Source organism: Aotus nancymaae, unplaced genomic scaffold (assembly GCF_030222135.1).
Source record: "Aotus nancymaae isolate 86718 unplaced genomic scaffold, 86718_ANA_hifiasm-v0.15.2.pri h1tg000025l, whole genome shotgun sequence".
Classification (NCBI taxonomy): Eukaryota; Metazoa; Chordata; class Mammalia; order Primates; family Aotidae; genus Aotus; species Aotus nancymaae.
Window position 1 is genome coordinate 35,243,996 of NW_026988438.1, and position 15,226 is coordinate 35,259,221.

Below are 15,226 nucleotides of genomic sequence, written 5' to 3' on the forward strand. Positions count from 1 at the left end.
CATTGACTTTAAACGTTCCTCTGTGGTGACTTGAGTTCCAAATTACATAACCACTTTAATTCTGCACAAATTTGTTCTGAATGACCATCTTTCTTTCATTTTACCCTTATTATCTTTGGCTAAGAAATTTTACATGTTCTGTGTATTGAACTAAATAGTTTCTGCCCTTCCCTTTTGAGAACTTTGATGAGTTTAACTTTTTCTATATTTTTTGAATTTCAAGTTGTAAGTCCTAGTTATAAGGACTTAAATGAATATTGATACAGGCATTTTGATTCTGTAGAAATCTGCTTTCACTAGTATGTGTGTGTGTTTGTGTGTATTTTTGTATGTACATGTCAAGGTGCATGGATATGTGTTCCTGGAGCCTTAATTGTATTACTAATGTTTTTTTCTGGTAAAGAAAGGCAGTGTGGCAAAATGACACATTTCCTTAGGAACTTTTGTGCTGGCACTCCATGCTGCTGCGAATACTTTTTACAACCCAGCTTGCTAATCCAATAATTTATAATGGCATTTAAATGATTAGATTAGCAATTATTTTTTTTTTAAATAATTGAAAGAAAATGTCCACTAAGGAAGGAAAATATGCTGCCAGGTAAACTATGATGGTTATTAAATGTGAGACACACCTAATATCAGAGATATTAAAATGTGGAAAAGGGTGTGTTCCAGAATTGGTGGAACACAGGGATGTGAAGCTATACTGTAGGTCTATATGTCCTGTTATGGCAAGATGTTAGGAATCCATTGTTAAATGAAAATGGCAAGTTATACAACAGTGTGTAAAATGTGGTTCCACTAATGTGAATAAGCAGATTGATAAATTCTAGGTGAATTTACACTCAACTACTAACACGAATTCTCCCCAGTATGGTGAGATTAACAATGTTTTCATGGCGAGGATGCACATGGTATGACACAATTCACAAAGAAAAAATAAAGTAAAAGTCCAGGGAAATCATGATTTGCAGACTCTTTTGATAAGTCATTAACATAATAAAGCCAGATCTGAAGCCTCCTCCTGGAAATTGTTTAATTAATTTCTGTTTCTGTTGACTAGGAGCAGCATTGTCATTAGGAACAACTGATTTCCTGTAATGACTCATAATTCAGCCGTATACTTTGTATCCACACCTCGGAAGAGCTTGTCCTGAGGGACCTCCATCTACCCTCTCAGTTAAGATACTTCTGATCCCTTTCTTCACTCTTGATGACAGAGGGCTTAGTGAGATTAGCTGGCTTTAATATTAGCATAGGTAGACAAACATCAAATAAAGATGTAGAATTAAGGATCCTGAGATCTTTAATAGATGATTTGGGAATTATGTACTCAAAGAAAAGATGGAGACCTCCTCTTCCATAGAATGGAGAATAGAATCTTAGGGCTGGAAGAAGGTATTATAATATCACCTAGTCCAATACATCGTCTGATTCTGTAATCTATAGAACTTTGTGGACGGACATCATTTAGCCTCTAAAAGTTTTTTCAGTGACTCAGTACTATTGCCTGAAACCCATTCCAGCTCTCAAATTGTTAGAAGGGTCTTTTTAAAAAAAAAAAAAAAAAAAGGATGAGGTAAATCTGCTTGCTTTGACTTCCACCCATAAGCTGTAGGTCTACCTTCTGAAGTATTAATAGAAAAGTCTAATGTCTTTTGTATAGAAGTACTTTTTTCTTTGAAGTAAAATAAGCCTGATGTCTTCTGTACAACAATACTTCAAATATTTGAAAATACCTATCTGTCTTCTCCTAAGACTTTCCTTTATAGGCTATCATTCCTAGACTTGAAACCACTTAAGAATCTTCTCTCTTTGTCTTCAGTAGCCAAGGGAGACTGTTTCTCTGTGATCTTCTTTGTTAGCTCCAGCTCAAGGGATTTCTGTATAGATCTGCAAGCTTGCTGTATGGCATGTGATAGGTTGTCTTAGTTTGATTTTTTATTTCTAGTAAAAGATTTAGAAATGAACATTGGATTAAAGAAATCATTCTTCTCTTTTTTTTTTTTTTTTTTTTTTTTTTCCGGATGGAGTCTCACTCTGTTGCCCAGGCTGGAGTGCAGTGGTGCTATCTTGGCTAACTGCCACCTCTGTCTCCTGGGTTCAAGCGATTCTCCTGCCTCAGCCTCCTGGGTAGCTGGGATTACAGGCGCACACCACCACGCCTAGCTTACTTTTGTATTTTTAGTAGAGACAGGGTTTCATCATGTTGGTCAGGCTGATCTTGAACTCCTGACCTCTTGATCCACCTGCCTCCACCTCCCAAAGTTCTGGGATTACAGGCTTGAGCCACTGGGCCCAGCAAAAAATCGTTATTCTTAAAGCTTAATCAGCAATACAATTCTTGCATCTTTGGCACACAGTGAATGGATGGAGTTTTTGGGGACCTTACAGTGTCTGCCTATACAGTGTCAAATCACCAACACCAATCAGAGAATCTGCCGCATTGGTAGTATGCAATAAGTGAGTGAGTGAGTGTGGTGTGTGTGATTTAATTAGCTATTTATGTATACATATATATATACACACGCATTACTGGTGTTCAGATTATAGTTTAGTGTGTAGCATATTTCCAATGTTCAAATTTCAATAAATACTGTGCTGTCTACTCAGAAATAGTGATTCCTAGATATTTTTGGCAATATTTGGCTTCCTCCCTCCCCATATAGATAAGTTGCTGGTATGGCTAGGGATTAAACATTATGCTAAAAATGTGACTTTGAAATCCATTTCTTGACAGGGACTAAGGAAAGGTAGTTTCTGTGAAATAAAAATATGCAGCTTTCAGGAGAAGTCACCAGGGGAGCAAAAGTAGCAGTTGGGAGTGATGCTCTGGAGGTTTCTGTTGCCTGGGTAAAGCCAGGCTCCATACATGCTGTGGGCTGATTCCTTCTGTAGCCATTGAACTATATACCTGGAAGAGCTTTATTCAGATAATTTCCTAGCTGTCTTTTTCTCTATGTTAATACATTTTTGGAAGGAGATAGTGAATACTGACATCCCACACATTTATAGGAATTCAGTTTTGCTTTTATTTTCTAAATCCTTTTTTATGGAATTGTAAAAGTCTTTCTTAGAAGGGACCTTAGAATCTTAGAACTTCCATCTGATGTTTTACTCCTCTCTACAACATCTTGACTTGACATTAAGGACAGGGATCCTGAGTTTGTTTTTAGACAGCTCCACACCTTGCTAGAACTCAGCAGTCCAGCTTCCTGTGGTGCAGATTGTTTTCTTTGTGTTACAATTTAAAAACATGAAAGGGGCAAGAATAATGAACAGTAATGCTTATCCTTTTCATTTCGACCACAAGCCAAACAGCAAAGCTTTATTGGGTGCCTACTGGGTGTTGGGAAGAAAAAGAGTTAAGTCAGTTCTTATCCTCACAAAGCAAATGATATAGATGTAGTCAATTTCTCTCTCCTCTCTCTTCTCTTTCTCTCTCTCTCACACACACATCCCTGCTACTTCAGCTCATGAATCCAAAGTATATGATTAAAAAATGATGTGAGCAGAGGAGGGAGAAATGTTTGCCACATGGAGTGGATAAGGCAGACCTGAGCCTGCCCTTCTTACTGGGCAGGACTCTATGGTTGTGTGGCCTTTTGTTGCTTAAGAGTCCAAAGTGCAGAAGCAGCTCTATAATCCTCAGCTAATCATTCAGTTAAGATTAGCGAATTCAGCAAAACAAGATAGTTGTACTGAGCAAAATAACAGATAATGTCTAGAATACAGAAGACTGTATTCTAGATATGAGACATGAAGAGGGAAATAACAGATAATGTCTGTTATTTCCCTCTTCATGTCTCATATCTAGAATACAGTCTTCTACCTAAACACATTTATTAACTAATGGAAACTTACCCCTTTAAGTTCTGTGGAAGTTTTAAAAACTGACCAGAAGTTCTGATAAGTGGGGTCTGTGTACCCTCCTCTTAAATACGAGTTGGTTTGTGTTTGCTCCAACCGAAAAAAGTATGGCAAAAAATAACACTATATGACAATCTAGTGTTGTAGGTTGTAAAAGACTGTGCAATTTCTGCTTGCCTCTCTTGGGACATTAGTTCTGACCATGCTTACTGCCAGGTAGTAGTATGGCTACTCTGAGATTCCATGCTGGATGAACCATGTGTAGGTTGCCCAGCCAACAACCCCAGCTGAGCTCCCAGCTGACAGCCAGCATTGATTACCAGCCTTGGAAGGGAGTCACCTAGGACACGCACCAAGCTGAGCCTTCAGATGACTCTAGCCCCACCTAGCTCCAGCCCCACCTGGAATCTGATTGCCATCAACTGAGACACTCTGCGTGCGAGCTGCTGAGCCCAGCCTTTCCTGAATGCTTGACCATTTAAATTATGAGCCAGATGAAACAGTTGTTTGAAGCTGCTAAGTTTTGGGGTACTTTGTTACTTAACAATACTAACTGGAACAAGTACTAAGAAATAAAAATGTTTAAAATCACATCTCTCTAAATTGTATTCTCCACTCTACTCTTCCTTTGAACAGAGTCTTGACATATGAACAATAAGCATCTTCCCTTTTACACTGTGATTAATATAGTTATGTCCTCAAGGTATAAATTGAGTTGCAAAGGGACTCTAGACTGCTCAGCTTATCAGAGTCTTATGTGTACTTCTAGTTTTTTTTTTCCTTGCTGCCAGTAATCATTTCACCATATCAGAGTGTGCCACTTTGAACATGTTGAACCACACCTGGAATCATTGTGTTCAAATTTAGATACTGCCCTTCATGCCAGATATTTTCAACAAATATTTAATGAGTGCTTACTTTGTGTCTGGCCTTGTTCTAGGAGCTAGATGAGATGTTTAGCTTTAAGATAGCAGTGATTTTTGTCACTGATGTGTTTTTTTTTTTTTTCACATGAAAGTTTTTAGTTTATTAAGCTTCTCATGAAAAGTCCACAGCGGCCATAGATAACATCATTGCAGCACCTTTACTCCTTCGGCTGTGATCCAATCTCCAGCTCACTGCTAGACACTTCATTTCTTTTTGCCAGCACCAACATTGGCCTTTGCAGTCCCCCTGACTTTCTTCATTCTGTTCTTGCGTTCCTTTCGTTGCTTTCTTGAGGTCTTTTTTTTCTCATACAGGCCATGTCTTGCAAGTCTATGTTTGGGTTCATTTTTCTTTGCATAAACCAGGGAATCATAAATCATGCCAAAGCCAGTTGTCTTGCCACCACAAAAATGAGTTCTGAATCCAAATACAAAGATGACATCCGGTGTGGTCTTGTGCATTTTGGCTAGTTTTTCCCGAATTTCTGTCTTAGGCACTGTTGCCTTCCCGGGGTGAAGGACATCAATGACCATTTGTTTCCTCTGAAGTAGTCAGTTGGTCATGAACTTTCTAGTGCCGATAGTTACTGTGTCGTTCATGATGGCGGCCTATCCTTAGACAGCTGGGGAGGCTGTCCAGTTCCTAAGATAATATTAATACTTGGTGTGACTAAGTCTTTGTTGAATGAATAAATATACAGGACACTGTGTTAGGTGATCAGAGCACATACTCACGATGGATTCTGTCCGTAGAAGAGTGAAAAGGATAGAGAAGGAACTGGAAACCATGTTGTGGGAGAATGAGTGAATTAAATGGAGATGTTGGCTGGAAAAAAGAAGGGTTGATTGAAGGAGGGAAGGTTTATCATGTGGAAGAGAAATGATACTAGATTTGAAATAAAGTGTTTTTCTTTTTTATTTGTTACTTTATTATCAAGTGATAATATTATTTAAGATAATGCAGGTGCTAAACTCCACCCAAGACTTCATAATCAAGTAATCAAGTCTTGATTGGGGTTTGCCACCAAATGACCTGGCAGTGGCAGTTTTGGTTTAAGAATGCTGCTTTCTCAAATGCGAGAAAATACCTAGTCACGGAATCCATCAGGAAAAGAAAATCAGATGTTAACACCATTGGCCAGAATTATTGTTTCCTCTTTTGTGTTTTCTAAAATATTACTTGACAATGATGTGGTTGTTCATTCATTTAAAATGTCACGATTAAAGCAAATGAGAAGGACCTTATAGAGGAGTTACGCACTCTGCCGGGTAAGAAAAATACAAATGCTATTTTGTGGTACAAACCTTTGGATAAAATAGTGCATACAGAAGAACCTTCGGCATTCCTTCTCTTTTGAAAGAGAGAGGATGATTGGGTTTATTGAGATTTTAAGTTCTTAAATATCACTAGGGCGTTTTTAACACTTGAAGTTTCTTGCTAGTTTCACCACCATAGTCCCAGTAATGATCAGGTAAGTTTAATGCAAATGAGAAAATAGAGGTCTTGCTTAAAGTCTCACAATAAGTTTAGGAGGTGTTACAGCCATTATTGTAACCAGACATCTTAATTTAGAATACAAAGAATCCAATAATCTCTTCAAGTCAAGATAACTTTTTAATCTTTGGTTTCTCCCTAATAAAAATGTTTTCTTAAATAATTGTTTTTTTTTACTTTAGACTGGAAAATTTTAAATTTCTTTCTTGGTTATTCTTTACTTATGAAAGGAAATTATTGACTTCTTATAGTCTCCTATCCATGCTAGGAAGACTGATTTAAGTAAAAGATTCTTAATTCAGTTTTTATTGTCTCTTCCAGTTTGTGTTTAATCTGAAACATAAGGTACATTTCACAAATTGACTTATCTGGTGGAGTACAATTATAAAATCAAGATTCAAAATGGACCAACCAAAGGCACATCTGTTTATGATATTTATTCTGGATAGTGGCATCTTCAGCAGTCCATTCCAATTTAGTTGTGTCATAGTGAAGATATAGTCAGCACCAGGGAACATGAAAGCTTTTCTTAGAGTCACATTTCCATTTTAGTAAATTCCACTTGCCTGATCTGTTTCAAAATTGAATCTGTTTTTTAGCATGACTCTAATAGGACATGGGTTTCCTTGGAGATATGTAGAGATACAGAATTATAGCGTTAACTTTGATCTTATCTCTAGTTTAATGGAACTGTTTTTAGAACGGTTTCCATTTTTTCTGCATACCTTTCTTAGAAAGGTATGCCATTATTTCAGTCATTAAAATATCCCACCAAAGCAAATATAGAAACTATGCAGGTAAGATTTGAGGTGATAAATCTCAGGTGGTGAACATGGTGCTTGATTGCAGGGATTATTTCGGAGGTGAGGATGGGGATTAGGGGAAATAACTGCATTTTCAAGTATCGTTCCAGATAGACTTTTTAGAAGGAAAGACTGGATCAGTGTACCTGGCAAATACCAATCCTAGTGCCAGCAATTTAAGTTCATATGACTGTGGAAAGAGACCTAGCATGTACCTGATATTTTCCTGCTCATTAATAAAATAAGAGAAAAAGGATTCTGCATTCTCAACTGTAAAATTTTGAAGATTCCAGAGGTGTATAGAGGGAGCCTAGGAGGAAATTCATGACACCTTGTTCAGAATTGATCCTATTTGTTTTTTTAAATATTGTGTCCCTTGTCCTCTAAATGATGCCAAATACAGGCATGCCTTGCTATGCCGAAACCTAATCCATGGAAATGAAACCGATGTTCATCATTCATACATAATGGGACAAATCTGACATAAACACTTGATAACTATGTTCACAGTCTTTAGGCTGTTTTCTTTAGTCATGCATTTCAGCAAACATGTACTCAGACTGTTTACATCTGTGGGGATCCATAGGCCCCCTTTCTTCTGCTTCATTTTTGTCTGCCTTGTGTTCTTTAAATGTCCTGTCAGTGAATCTGCTGATAACACCAGCTTAGCCTTCACAAAGGGCCAAGAAACTGGGACCTAGGAATATCATGAATGGGCGTGTCATCCTGCACCAGAATCTTTGGAGGAGGCCCAGCTTAGAAGCTAGAAACCATATTTGTTATTTTTGTATTGGAATGAAATAACTAAATGAACAGACTGAAATGTTTTTTGTCCTTCCTTTAAGCCTCTAAGATACAAGCAGATGTGTACAGTCTGCCTCACAGCTTGAGTATCCTTGTCTCATTCACTGTGTCATGACTTGCTGTGGTATGATCTAGAGTATTGGGGAATGAGAGGGTCAGATTCTTCAGCATGAATCTAGCTAGTGTGCTGGGCATGGCACTGCACCAGGGCAACCATAGAAGGGACGTAAATTAGTTCATTCATGAACCCCTGGGTTGCCATAGCCAGGAGAGACTATCGTAAGGACTTAATGATCTATAGCATAACAACATGGGAAAACTTTCTGAGGTTCCATTTTACCTGGGCATTTCTTCCAACCCTGGGCTGGTGTTCTGTTTGAAGCCAGAGAGAGATTGGCCTTTGCAGGTGGACATTGCCATAGCATCTTACCTTTGCAGAAGAAGCAATAGTACTGCTCAGCTCCTTAATTTACAGTGTCACACAATTGTTTGTAATGTAGTTTCTTAATCACAGTTGTGAAATCTGAATAGTGACAGGTTTTGGGCTTTTTGTGGAGCTCACTTGATGACAGAGTTTGCCCTGCCCTGCCCTGCCATGAGGCTATTCATGATTATTATCCCACTTAAAAGGGATGTTCATACATGCAAAAATATCAGTGTGTTTGACTGTGAGGTGCTGCTCTAAGCTCTGCTGGAAGTGACATAAAATATATGACATGTGTATCATATTACCTTCAAAAAGCCATTTTGAATATTCCTAGCCTTGAAGGTTTCAGAAAAGGAACTGCAGACTTGTGCCTAACAAGAAGAAAAATGGCCATCACCATAGAAACACAGAAGGTCTCATACTTTGCATTTATCCTAAGTTAATATTTTAGGGACTAAATTCTCCACGGTTGAGTAGATGAGACCTGATACCAGGATATCCATATTCTGTTGGTGATCAGTGTGGAGTGCATGGATTATCATGGGACAGAGAAGAGGCCTGTGAAGGATCTAAATCCCGGAAACAACAGAAGCAAAGTGTCTGGAAAGGTGCCAGACAGACATGCTTCAGGCACTCCTGGCTTTAAGTGCACTTAGTGCCTTGGTCAGATATGGGGGTTCTTAGCTGTATTTAGAACTACAGTTTCATTATATTAGTTGTATAAAAGAATACCTATGCTTAGATTGACTACTTAGTAAATTGGGTTTAGTTTATTCCATATTGTATGAATTCCATTTTTCAAATGAGCCCCTTCTTTCCTTATAAAGTTCTGAGGTTAAAAAAAAAAGCATCTTGAGATATTTTTAAAGGAAGTCTTCTTGAGTCAGTCGGACACAACATTTCTGGTGGTGCCCAAAGTATTGGAGCCAATAGGCAGTAAGCCTTACAGAACAAAACTTCTGTTGGATTATATGTTACAAAGAGAGATGTGAGCAAAACACAGCCCTGGGTCCTTAGAAAGACACTGAAGTTTGGATACGGATAACTATGCAGCCTGCCTGCCCTGGCTTGCCTTGCATTTAGGACAAGTGGAGTAAAATGTGAGAGATAAAGGGGAAAAGGAAGGTTGGGTTGGCGCTTGGGAGGGCTTTGAATACCACCACTGTATAGTTGGATTTCGTGTTGTACATCATTTGTTCACAAGTTTTGCATTTAGAATTCCATGCAGTGATGTATTACACTTCGGATAACTAAATGTGTTATTTTATGCTAAGTTAGAGAGCTCTTCTACTAGATGTGATTATGGTCAAGTGGAGAACAGATTGCCATTTCTTGATTTTTGTGGTGGGAATACTGTGACCTATCTTATGGGATGCAGGTGCTATAAGAGCTTGAAAGTCAGTGCTCTGGGTGAGGAGGAGTCACTGCAGGTCTTTGCATAGAGAGGATTAATCAAAGAGTTGCTTCAGGAGGATTCAGTTGGCAACTGTGTGTGGCATGGTTTGTGGAGAGAGCCCACCCTACCTTTGAAAGCTAGATAGGAGCTATTGTAGTCATGTAGGCAAGAGATGATAATTGCTACCTAAACCTGGCAGGCAGCACTGGGAGTAGAAAGTGGGGAAATGTTGGGAGCAGAGACTTTAAGGAATATCCTAAATTGGATTCATCTTCACTTTTCTCATTTTATTCCTCCAGGGCTCTTCTAAATTGATAAGAAGAAAGACTCAATTAGGAGGAGTTGTCTGATAATAGACTGGAATTTTTAGGATCTTCCCGTGGTTCAGGGCAACATTTTTAATGCATATGTGAAAGGTCATCTCCCTGAAACTACTGCTAAGGCGAATGGAATTCTCCTTAAAAGAAAGAAATGTTAAGAAGATGATGTGGGAGGTGTGAGCTTTGGTCTGTAGCTGTCTTCTGTTTGCCTTCAAGCTCCTGGCCTGTTGTTATCCTCTGCTGTGCCCATATTGAGGACTTAACCTGGCATCCTGATTTACTGTTCCTCATCTCCTTGATTTTAAAGATCTCCCACACCACCTCAGCAGCCCATTTCAGTGGCCAAACCCTGGTGCTTTCACTTTGGAGATGGTTGTCTCTGAAATACCCTTTCCTCCATCACAGCCCCTTGTCTTTCCTGTCTGCTTTCTCTCACTAAGACTTATTGTGAATTTATTCCCTGATCTGCACCCTGTTTGTTTAGCCTGTCTGGTCTTTACTCTTCCACACTCTTTACTTCTCCTCTGGTGTAGCTGGACTATATAGTTAACCCTTTTGATGATCTGTCATTGGTACCAGTAATCTTTTTTTTTGGAGATGGAGTTTCACTCTTGTTGCCCAGGCTGGAGTGCAATAGCACGATCTCAGCTCACTGCATTCTTCACCTCCTGGGTTCAAGCGATTCTCCTGTCTCAGCCTCCTGAGTAGCTGGGATTACAGGCATGTGCCACCACACCCAGTTAATTTTGTATTTTTAATAGAGATGGTGTTTCTCCATTTTGGTCAGGCAGGTCTCGAACTCCCGACCTCAGGTGATCTGCCTGCCTCGGCCTCCCATAGTGCTGGGATTACAGGCGTGAGCCACTGCATCTGGCCGGGTACCAGTAATTTCTACACCTCTTGATCTTCTGTAGGGTTCATTTCTTTCTCCAACTCTGATTCAACACAGTAGTCTACTTCTTCTGTCCTTGTACTCAGTTTATCACTCTGCTTATTGGCTTTCTTACAAATTTATGATTTTAATATTTACAGAACCTTTTGCTGTTTTGACACACCTTTTCCAATTTTTTTGTAGCAGCTATTCCAAACCTTTATTATTCTCTTCAAGAGTACAATAAAGAGTACAACTTTCTTTTGCAATTTCGTTCTCACCGTTTGAACTTGTTTTCATTTCATCTGGAAATAGAAGTCACGAGGAAGAAATTCTCCCAACTTTATTTTTATTTATTTATTTTTATTTTACTTTAAGTTCTGGGATACATGTGCAGAACATGCAGGTTTATTAGATAGGTGGACATGTGCCATAGTGATTTGCTGCACCTGTCAACCCATCATTTAGGTTTTAAGCCCTGCATGCATTAGATATTTATCCTAATGCTCTTCCTCCCCTTGTCCCCCACCCTCCTAAATTTAGTTACAGCCTCCTGTTATTGATTTTTCCCCCCTTCTCAGTGACTGAACTAGGCTATTTCACCCAAGGCCTCCAATGACATTTTGGCCTGTCTGTTAATGTTTAATACTGTTGACTATTAGGATGATTTTGGCTGCAAGTAATGGAAAACCCAAATAGATGAAACTACATTTAAAAAGTCTGAAATAGGGACAATTTCAGAGTTGCTTAATTCAGTGGGTTGATAGTGTCCTCAAGGATCCAGTTTCTTTAGTCTTTTCCTCCTGCATGTTTAATTTTTTTAAAACATGGAACATGTTAACCTTTTGTCTCCCAAACTTTCCCTAGGGTTCCATTGGCCAGGATTGTTTTCAGATGCACTTGCCTAAGCCAATCAATAGCAAGGGGAAATGGGATTACCTGATAGGTTTAGAATTGTTAAGATTTACAGCTAGCATTGGGGAGGGGCCCAGGCTCTCCTCAAGCCCATAGCTTCCTAATAGCTGAACAAAATTGGAATTCTTGTTAGCCACAAAGCAGCACAGGAGAATGGCTGCTGGGCAGACAATTACCAGTAGCTTCCACCTCCTTTATCCTGAAAGACTTTGCTCCTTTGGATTATGGACAATGATTTTCTTTCTTCTTTGAATATTCTTGATGTCTTAGTTTCCTTCATTGACCTTTTCTCTTTCTTTCTCTTAAATATTACGTTTCCTGGGATACGTACCTCACCATCTCTTCTTGTTCAATGCTGGTTCCTTGGGCTATCTTAACTGTTCTGTGATTATATCTCTTTGCCAAAAATTCTTAAATCTTTATTTCTACACCAAGTCCTACCCCTTGTGCTCCTTCCTTTTATTTTTTCTTGTGTTCTGCATCTTAATTAATCACATCATTTACTATGTCAAATAATGTTGTCTTCCATTATATACTTTCTCCTTAATAACAATCTTTTTTTCTTTCTTGGCCACATCACAGTTTTGCTCTCAAAAAACAAACACATCAAACAAAACTACATCATCCATTTTTCCTTGCAGCTTGGTATGGCCATGTGACTGAGGTCTTGCCTGTGTATGTTACTTAGGAGTATTGTATGGGACTTCCAGGAAGCCTAATAAAAAGAAAACTGTTCAGCTGGGAGGTACGCCCTTTTACCCATCAACTTTTCCTTCTTCTGCCCTTCAAATCTAAGAGATAACTAGAGTTTCAGAAGCCATCTTGGACCTTAAGGAGACCTTGAAAATTGAAACTGGGATAGAAGGCTGTTGGGTCATTATAACCATGCAGCTGCCATATCAGCTGTGGAGTGCCTACCTGTGGATTTTTATATGGCAATGTGTTAGTTCAGGCTGCTATAACAAATACAATAAACTGGGTAATTTATAAACAATAGAAATGTGTTGCTTACAGTTCTGGAGACTGTGAAGTTCACCATCAGGGCTCTGGCAGATTCAGTGTCTGGTGAGGGCTCTTTGCATCATAGATGATGCCTTCTATATGTCCTCATATTGTGGAAGGCAAGACAGCTCTCTGGGCTCTTTTTCATAAGGGCATTAATTCCATGCAAAGGGAGAGCCCTCATGACCTAATCACCACCCAAAGGCTCCACCTCCTAATACTATAATACTATCATCAGGTTGGTGATTAGGTTTCAGCATACCAGTTTTAGCGGGACAAAAACATTCAGCTCATAGCAGCAAATAAGCCCTTGTTTACTTAGACCACCATTTGGAGATGAAGAGGAAACATCTTATTGGTTGCAATTAAATGTCGTTCCTAACAGATATTTCTACTTTTGTTACCCAAGCAGAACACTCCATAGTTTTCTTCTCTGTCCTTCATTGTCCACATCCTAACTCATGGATTACACTTTGGAAATAGCTCTTGATTCTGGAAACATAATGTAAAACCAGAACAAGAATATCATTTCTACACTTAAAGATTTGTTCAAATTAAATAGTTTGACTATAGCAAGTATGGGCAAAGACATGTAAAATGAAAACTCATGTTTTATTAATGGCAATATCATTTGGAACAACCAGTTTGGAGAATGGTTTGGTAATTAAGTAATTATTTAGTTTTAAGGTGTTTCATGGTTTATGCCTTATAGCACTATAAGCCTGCAGTTCTATTTCCAGGTATGTAAAAGTGTGGCACATGTATTGGGACGTATTATATATGTTCTGTTCACTGCTGTATTGTTTGTTAGAGCAAAAAATTGGAAGCAAACTAAATGTCCATGAGTGAGATAGATAAATAACTATAGTGGATTCAGTAAATTAAATTCTGTAGAGCAGAAAGAGCTGAAACTATATGTATCCTTATGGGTAAATCTTAAGAATAATGTTGAACAAAAAAGTCAAGTTGGGGATTATATACAGAATGATACCATTTATAATAGTAAAACAATTGAAATAAAAATTTACTGATATGGTTTGGCTGTGTCCCCACCCAAATCTGAGCTTGAATTGTTGTTCCCATAATCCCCACGTGTCGTGAGAGGGACCTGGTGGGAGATAATTGAATTATGAGGGAGGTTCCTCCCATCCTGTTCTTGTGATAGTTAGTTCTCACTAGATCTGATGATTTTATAATATAAGGGCTTTTCCCCCCTTTTGCTTGGCATTTCTCTCTCCTGCTACCATGTGAAGAAGGACATGTTTGCTTCCCCTTCCGCCATGATTGTAAGTTTCCTGAGGCTTCCCCAGCCATGCTGAATTGTGAGTCAGTTAAACCTCTTTTCTTTTATAAATTACCCAGTCTTGGGTATGTCTTTATTAGCAGCATGAGAACAGATTAATACAGTATCCTTTTCGGTGACAAATGCTGTTGATGCCTCTAGTCAGGACCTTACCGTTTTTCACCTGGTATATAGCGTTAAGAGCTCAGTAATTTATTTTCCTACTCCATTCTTTCCATTCCAACTCACTTTTGATACTGATAGCAATCTAGTCCTCTGTTTAAAAGCCTTTGAGTTTCCTACTGCATGTAGGGTAATGCAGGCAAACTTTTATCATGGTATTCATGATTGTTTCCAGAATCATGTCCCTTCACACCTTCCCTAATTTGTACATACCTGTTCTCCAGCAGGTCCTTAAAGTCTTTGTGCCTGCAGGCAGTCTCTGTGACTGGAGTGACTCTTTCCCCTATTTTCATTTTCTCTTTGTCACCCGGCAAAGTCCCAAATAGAAGGTTTCAAAGGTCATTCTGCTTTCCCACTCCTAAACAGAATCAGCTGTTTATTTCTCCATATACTTTCAGGATATTATTCTCATTGGTGGTATAAGAACTTGGCTCACTGTATTGCATTGCAGTTTTGACTTTGTTAAGAGCAGTGATCTTTGTCTTGTGCATGTTGAGGTCTTGGAGAACCTTTGCATAATTTTAGCACATAGTCTGTGGTCATTAAAGGTTATATTGAAAGAATGTATTCATGTTTGTGGATTGTGAGAGGAAAAGTTCGCCCTAAGTAACAGCCTGTATTCAGTGTCTCAGCTTCCTTTGAAATATTCACATATGTTCTTACATACTCACTGAGCTTCACGGGGATGGACTTTTCAAGTTTATCTTTTACTGGAACCAGTAACTTAAGATCCCTTCATTACGAAGTTGATATAGGTTGTGTTTTAGAGGAGTGATACAAAGGATCATACTTTTCAACCAGAAGAAATCTTAAGAATGAATTCTTTTTTTTTTTTTTTTTTTTTACCAGGAGAGCTGGAGTAAGAAATGAATTCTTTATAAAAGTGGTTATTAAAAAAGATTCCTTCTTTGAGAATACACAGTACATATCTT

The 15,226-nt window shown here is 38.6% G+C and overlaps 1 protein-coding gene and 1 pseudogene across 2 annotated transcripts in view; one reads left to right on the top strand and one right to left on the bottom strand.

Annotated features, from left to right (window-relative positions):
- OSBPL3 (oxysterol binding protein like 3) overlaps nucleotides 1–15,226 on the top strand; it is a 194,066-nt gene that overhangs the window by 32,278 nt on the left and 146,562 nt on the right. The window contains exon 1 of one of the 2 annotated variants that reach the window (XM_064380534.1): nucleotides 6,986–7,088. The exons of the other annotated variant lie outside the window; for it this stretch is intronic. The gene's annotated coding sequence lies outside the window, so the exon portion shown is untranslated. Of the gene's footprint in view, nucleotides 1–6,985; nucleotides 7,089–15,226 lie in introns of those variants that run through there. 2 annotated transcript variants of the gene reach the window in all.
- LOC110568102 (small ribosomal subunit protein eS24-like) lies at nucleotides 4,846–5,396 on the bottom strand (annotated as a pseudogene).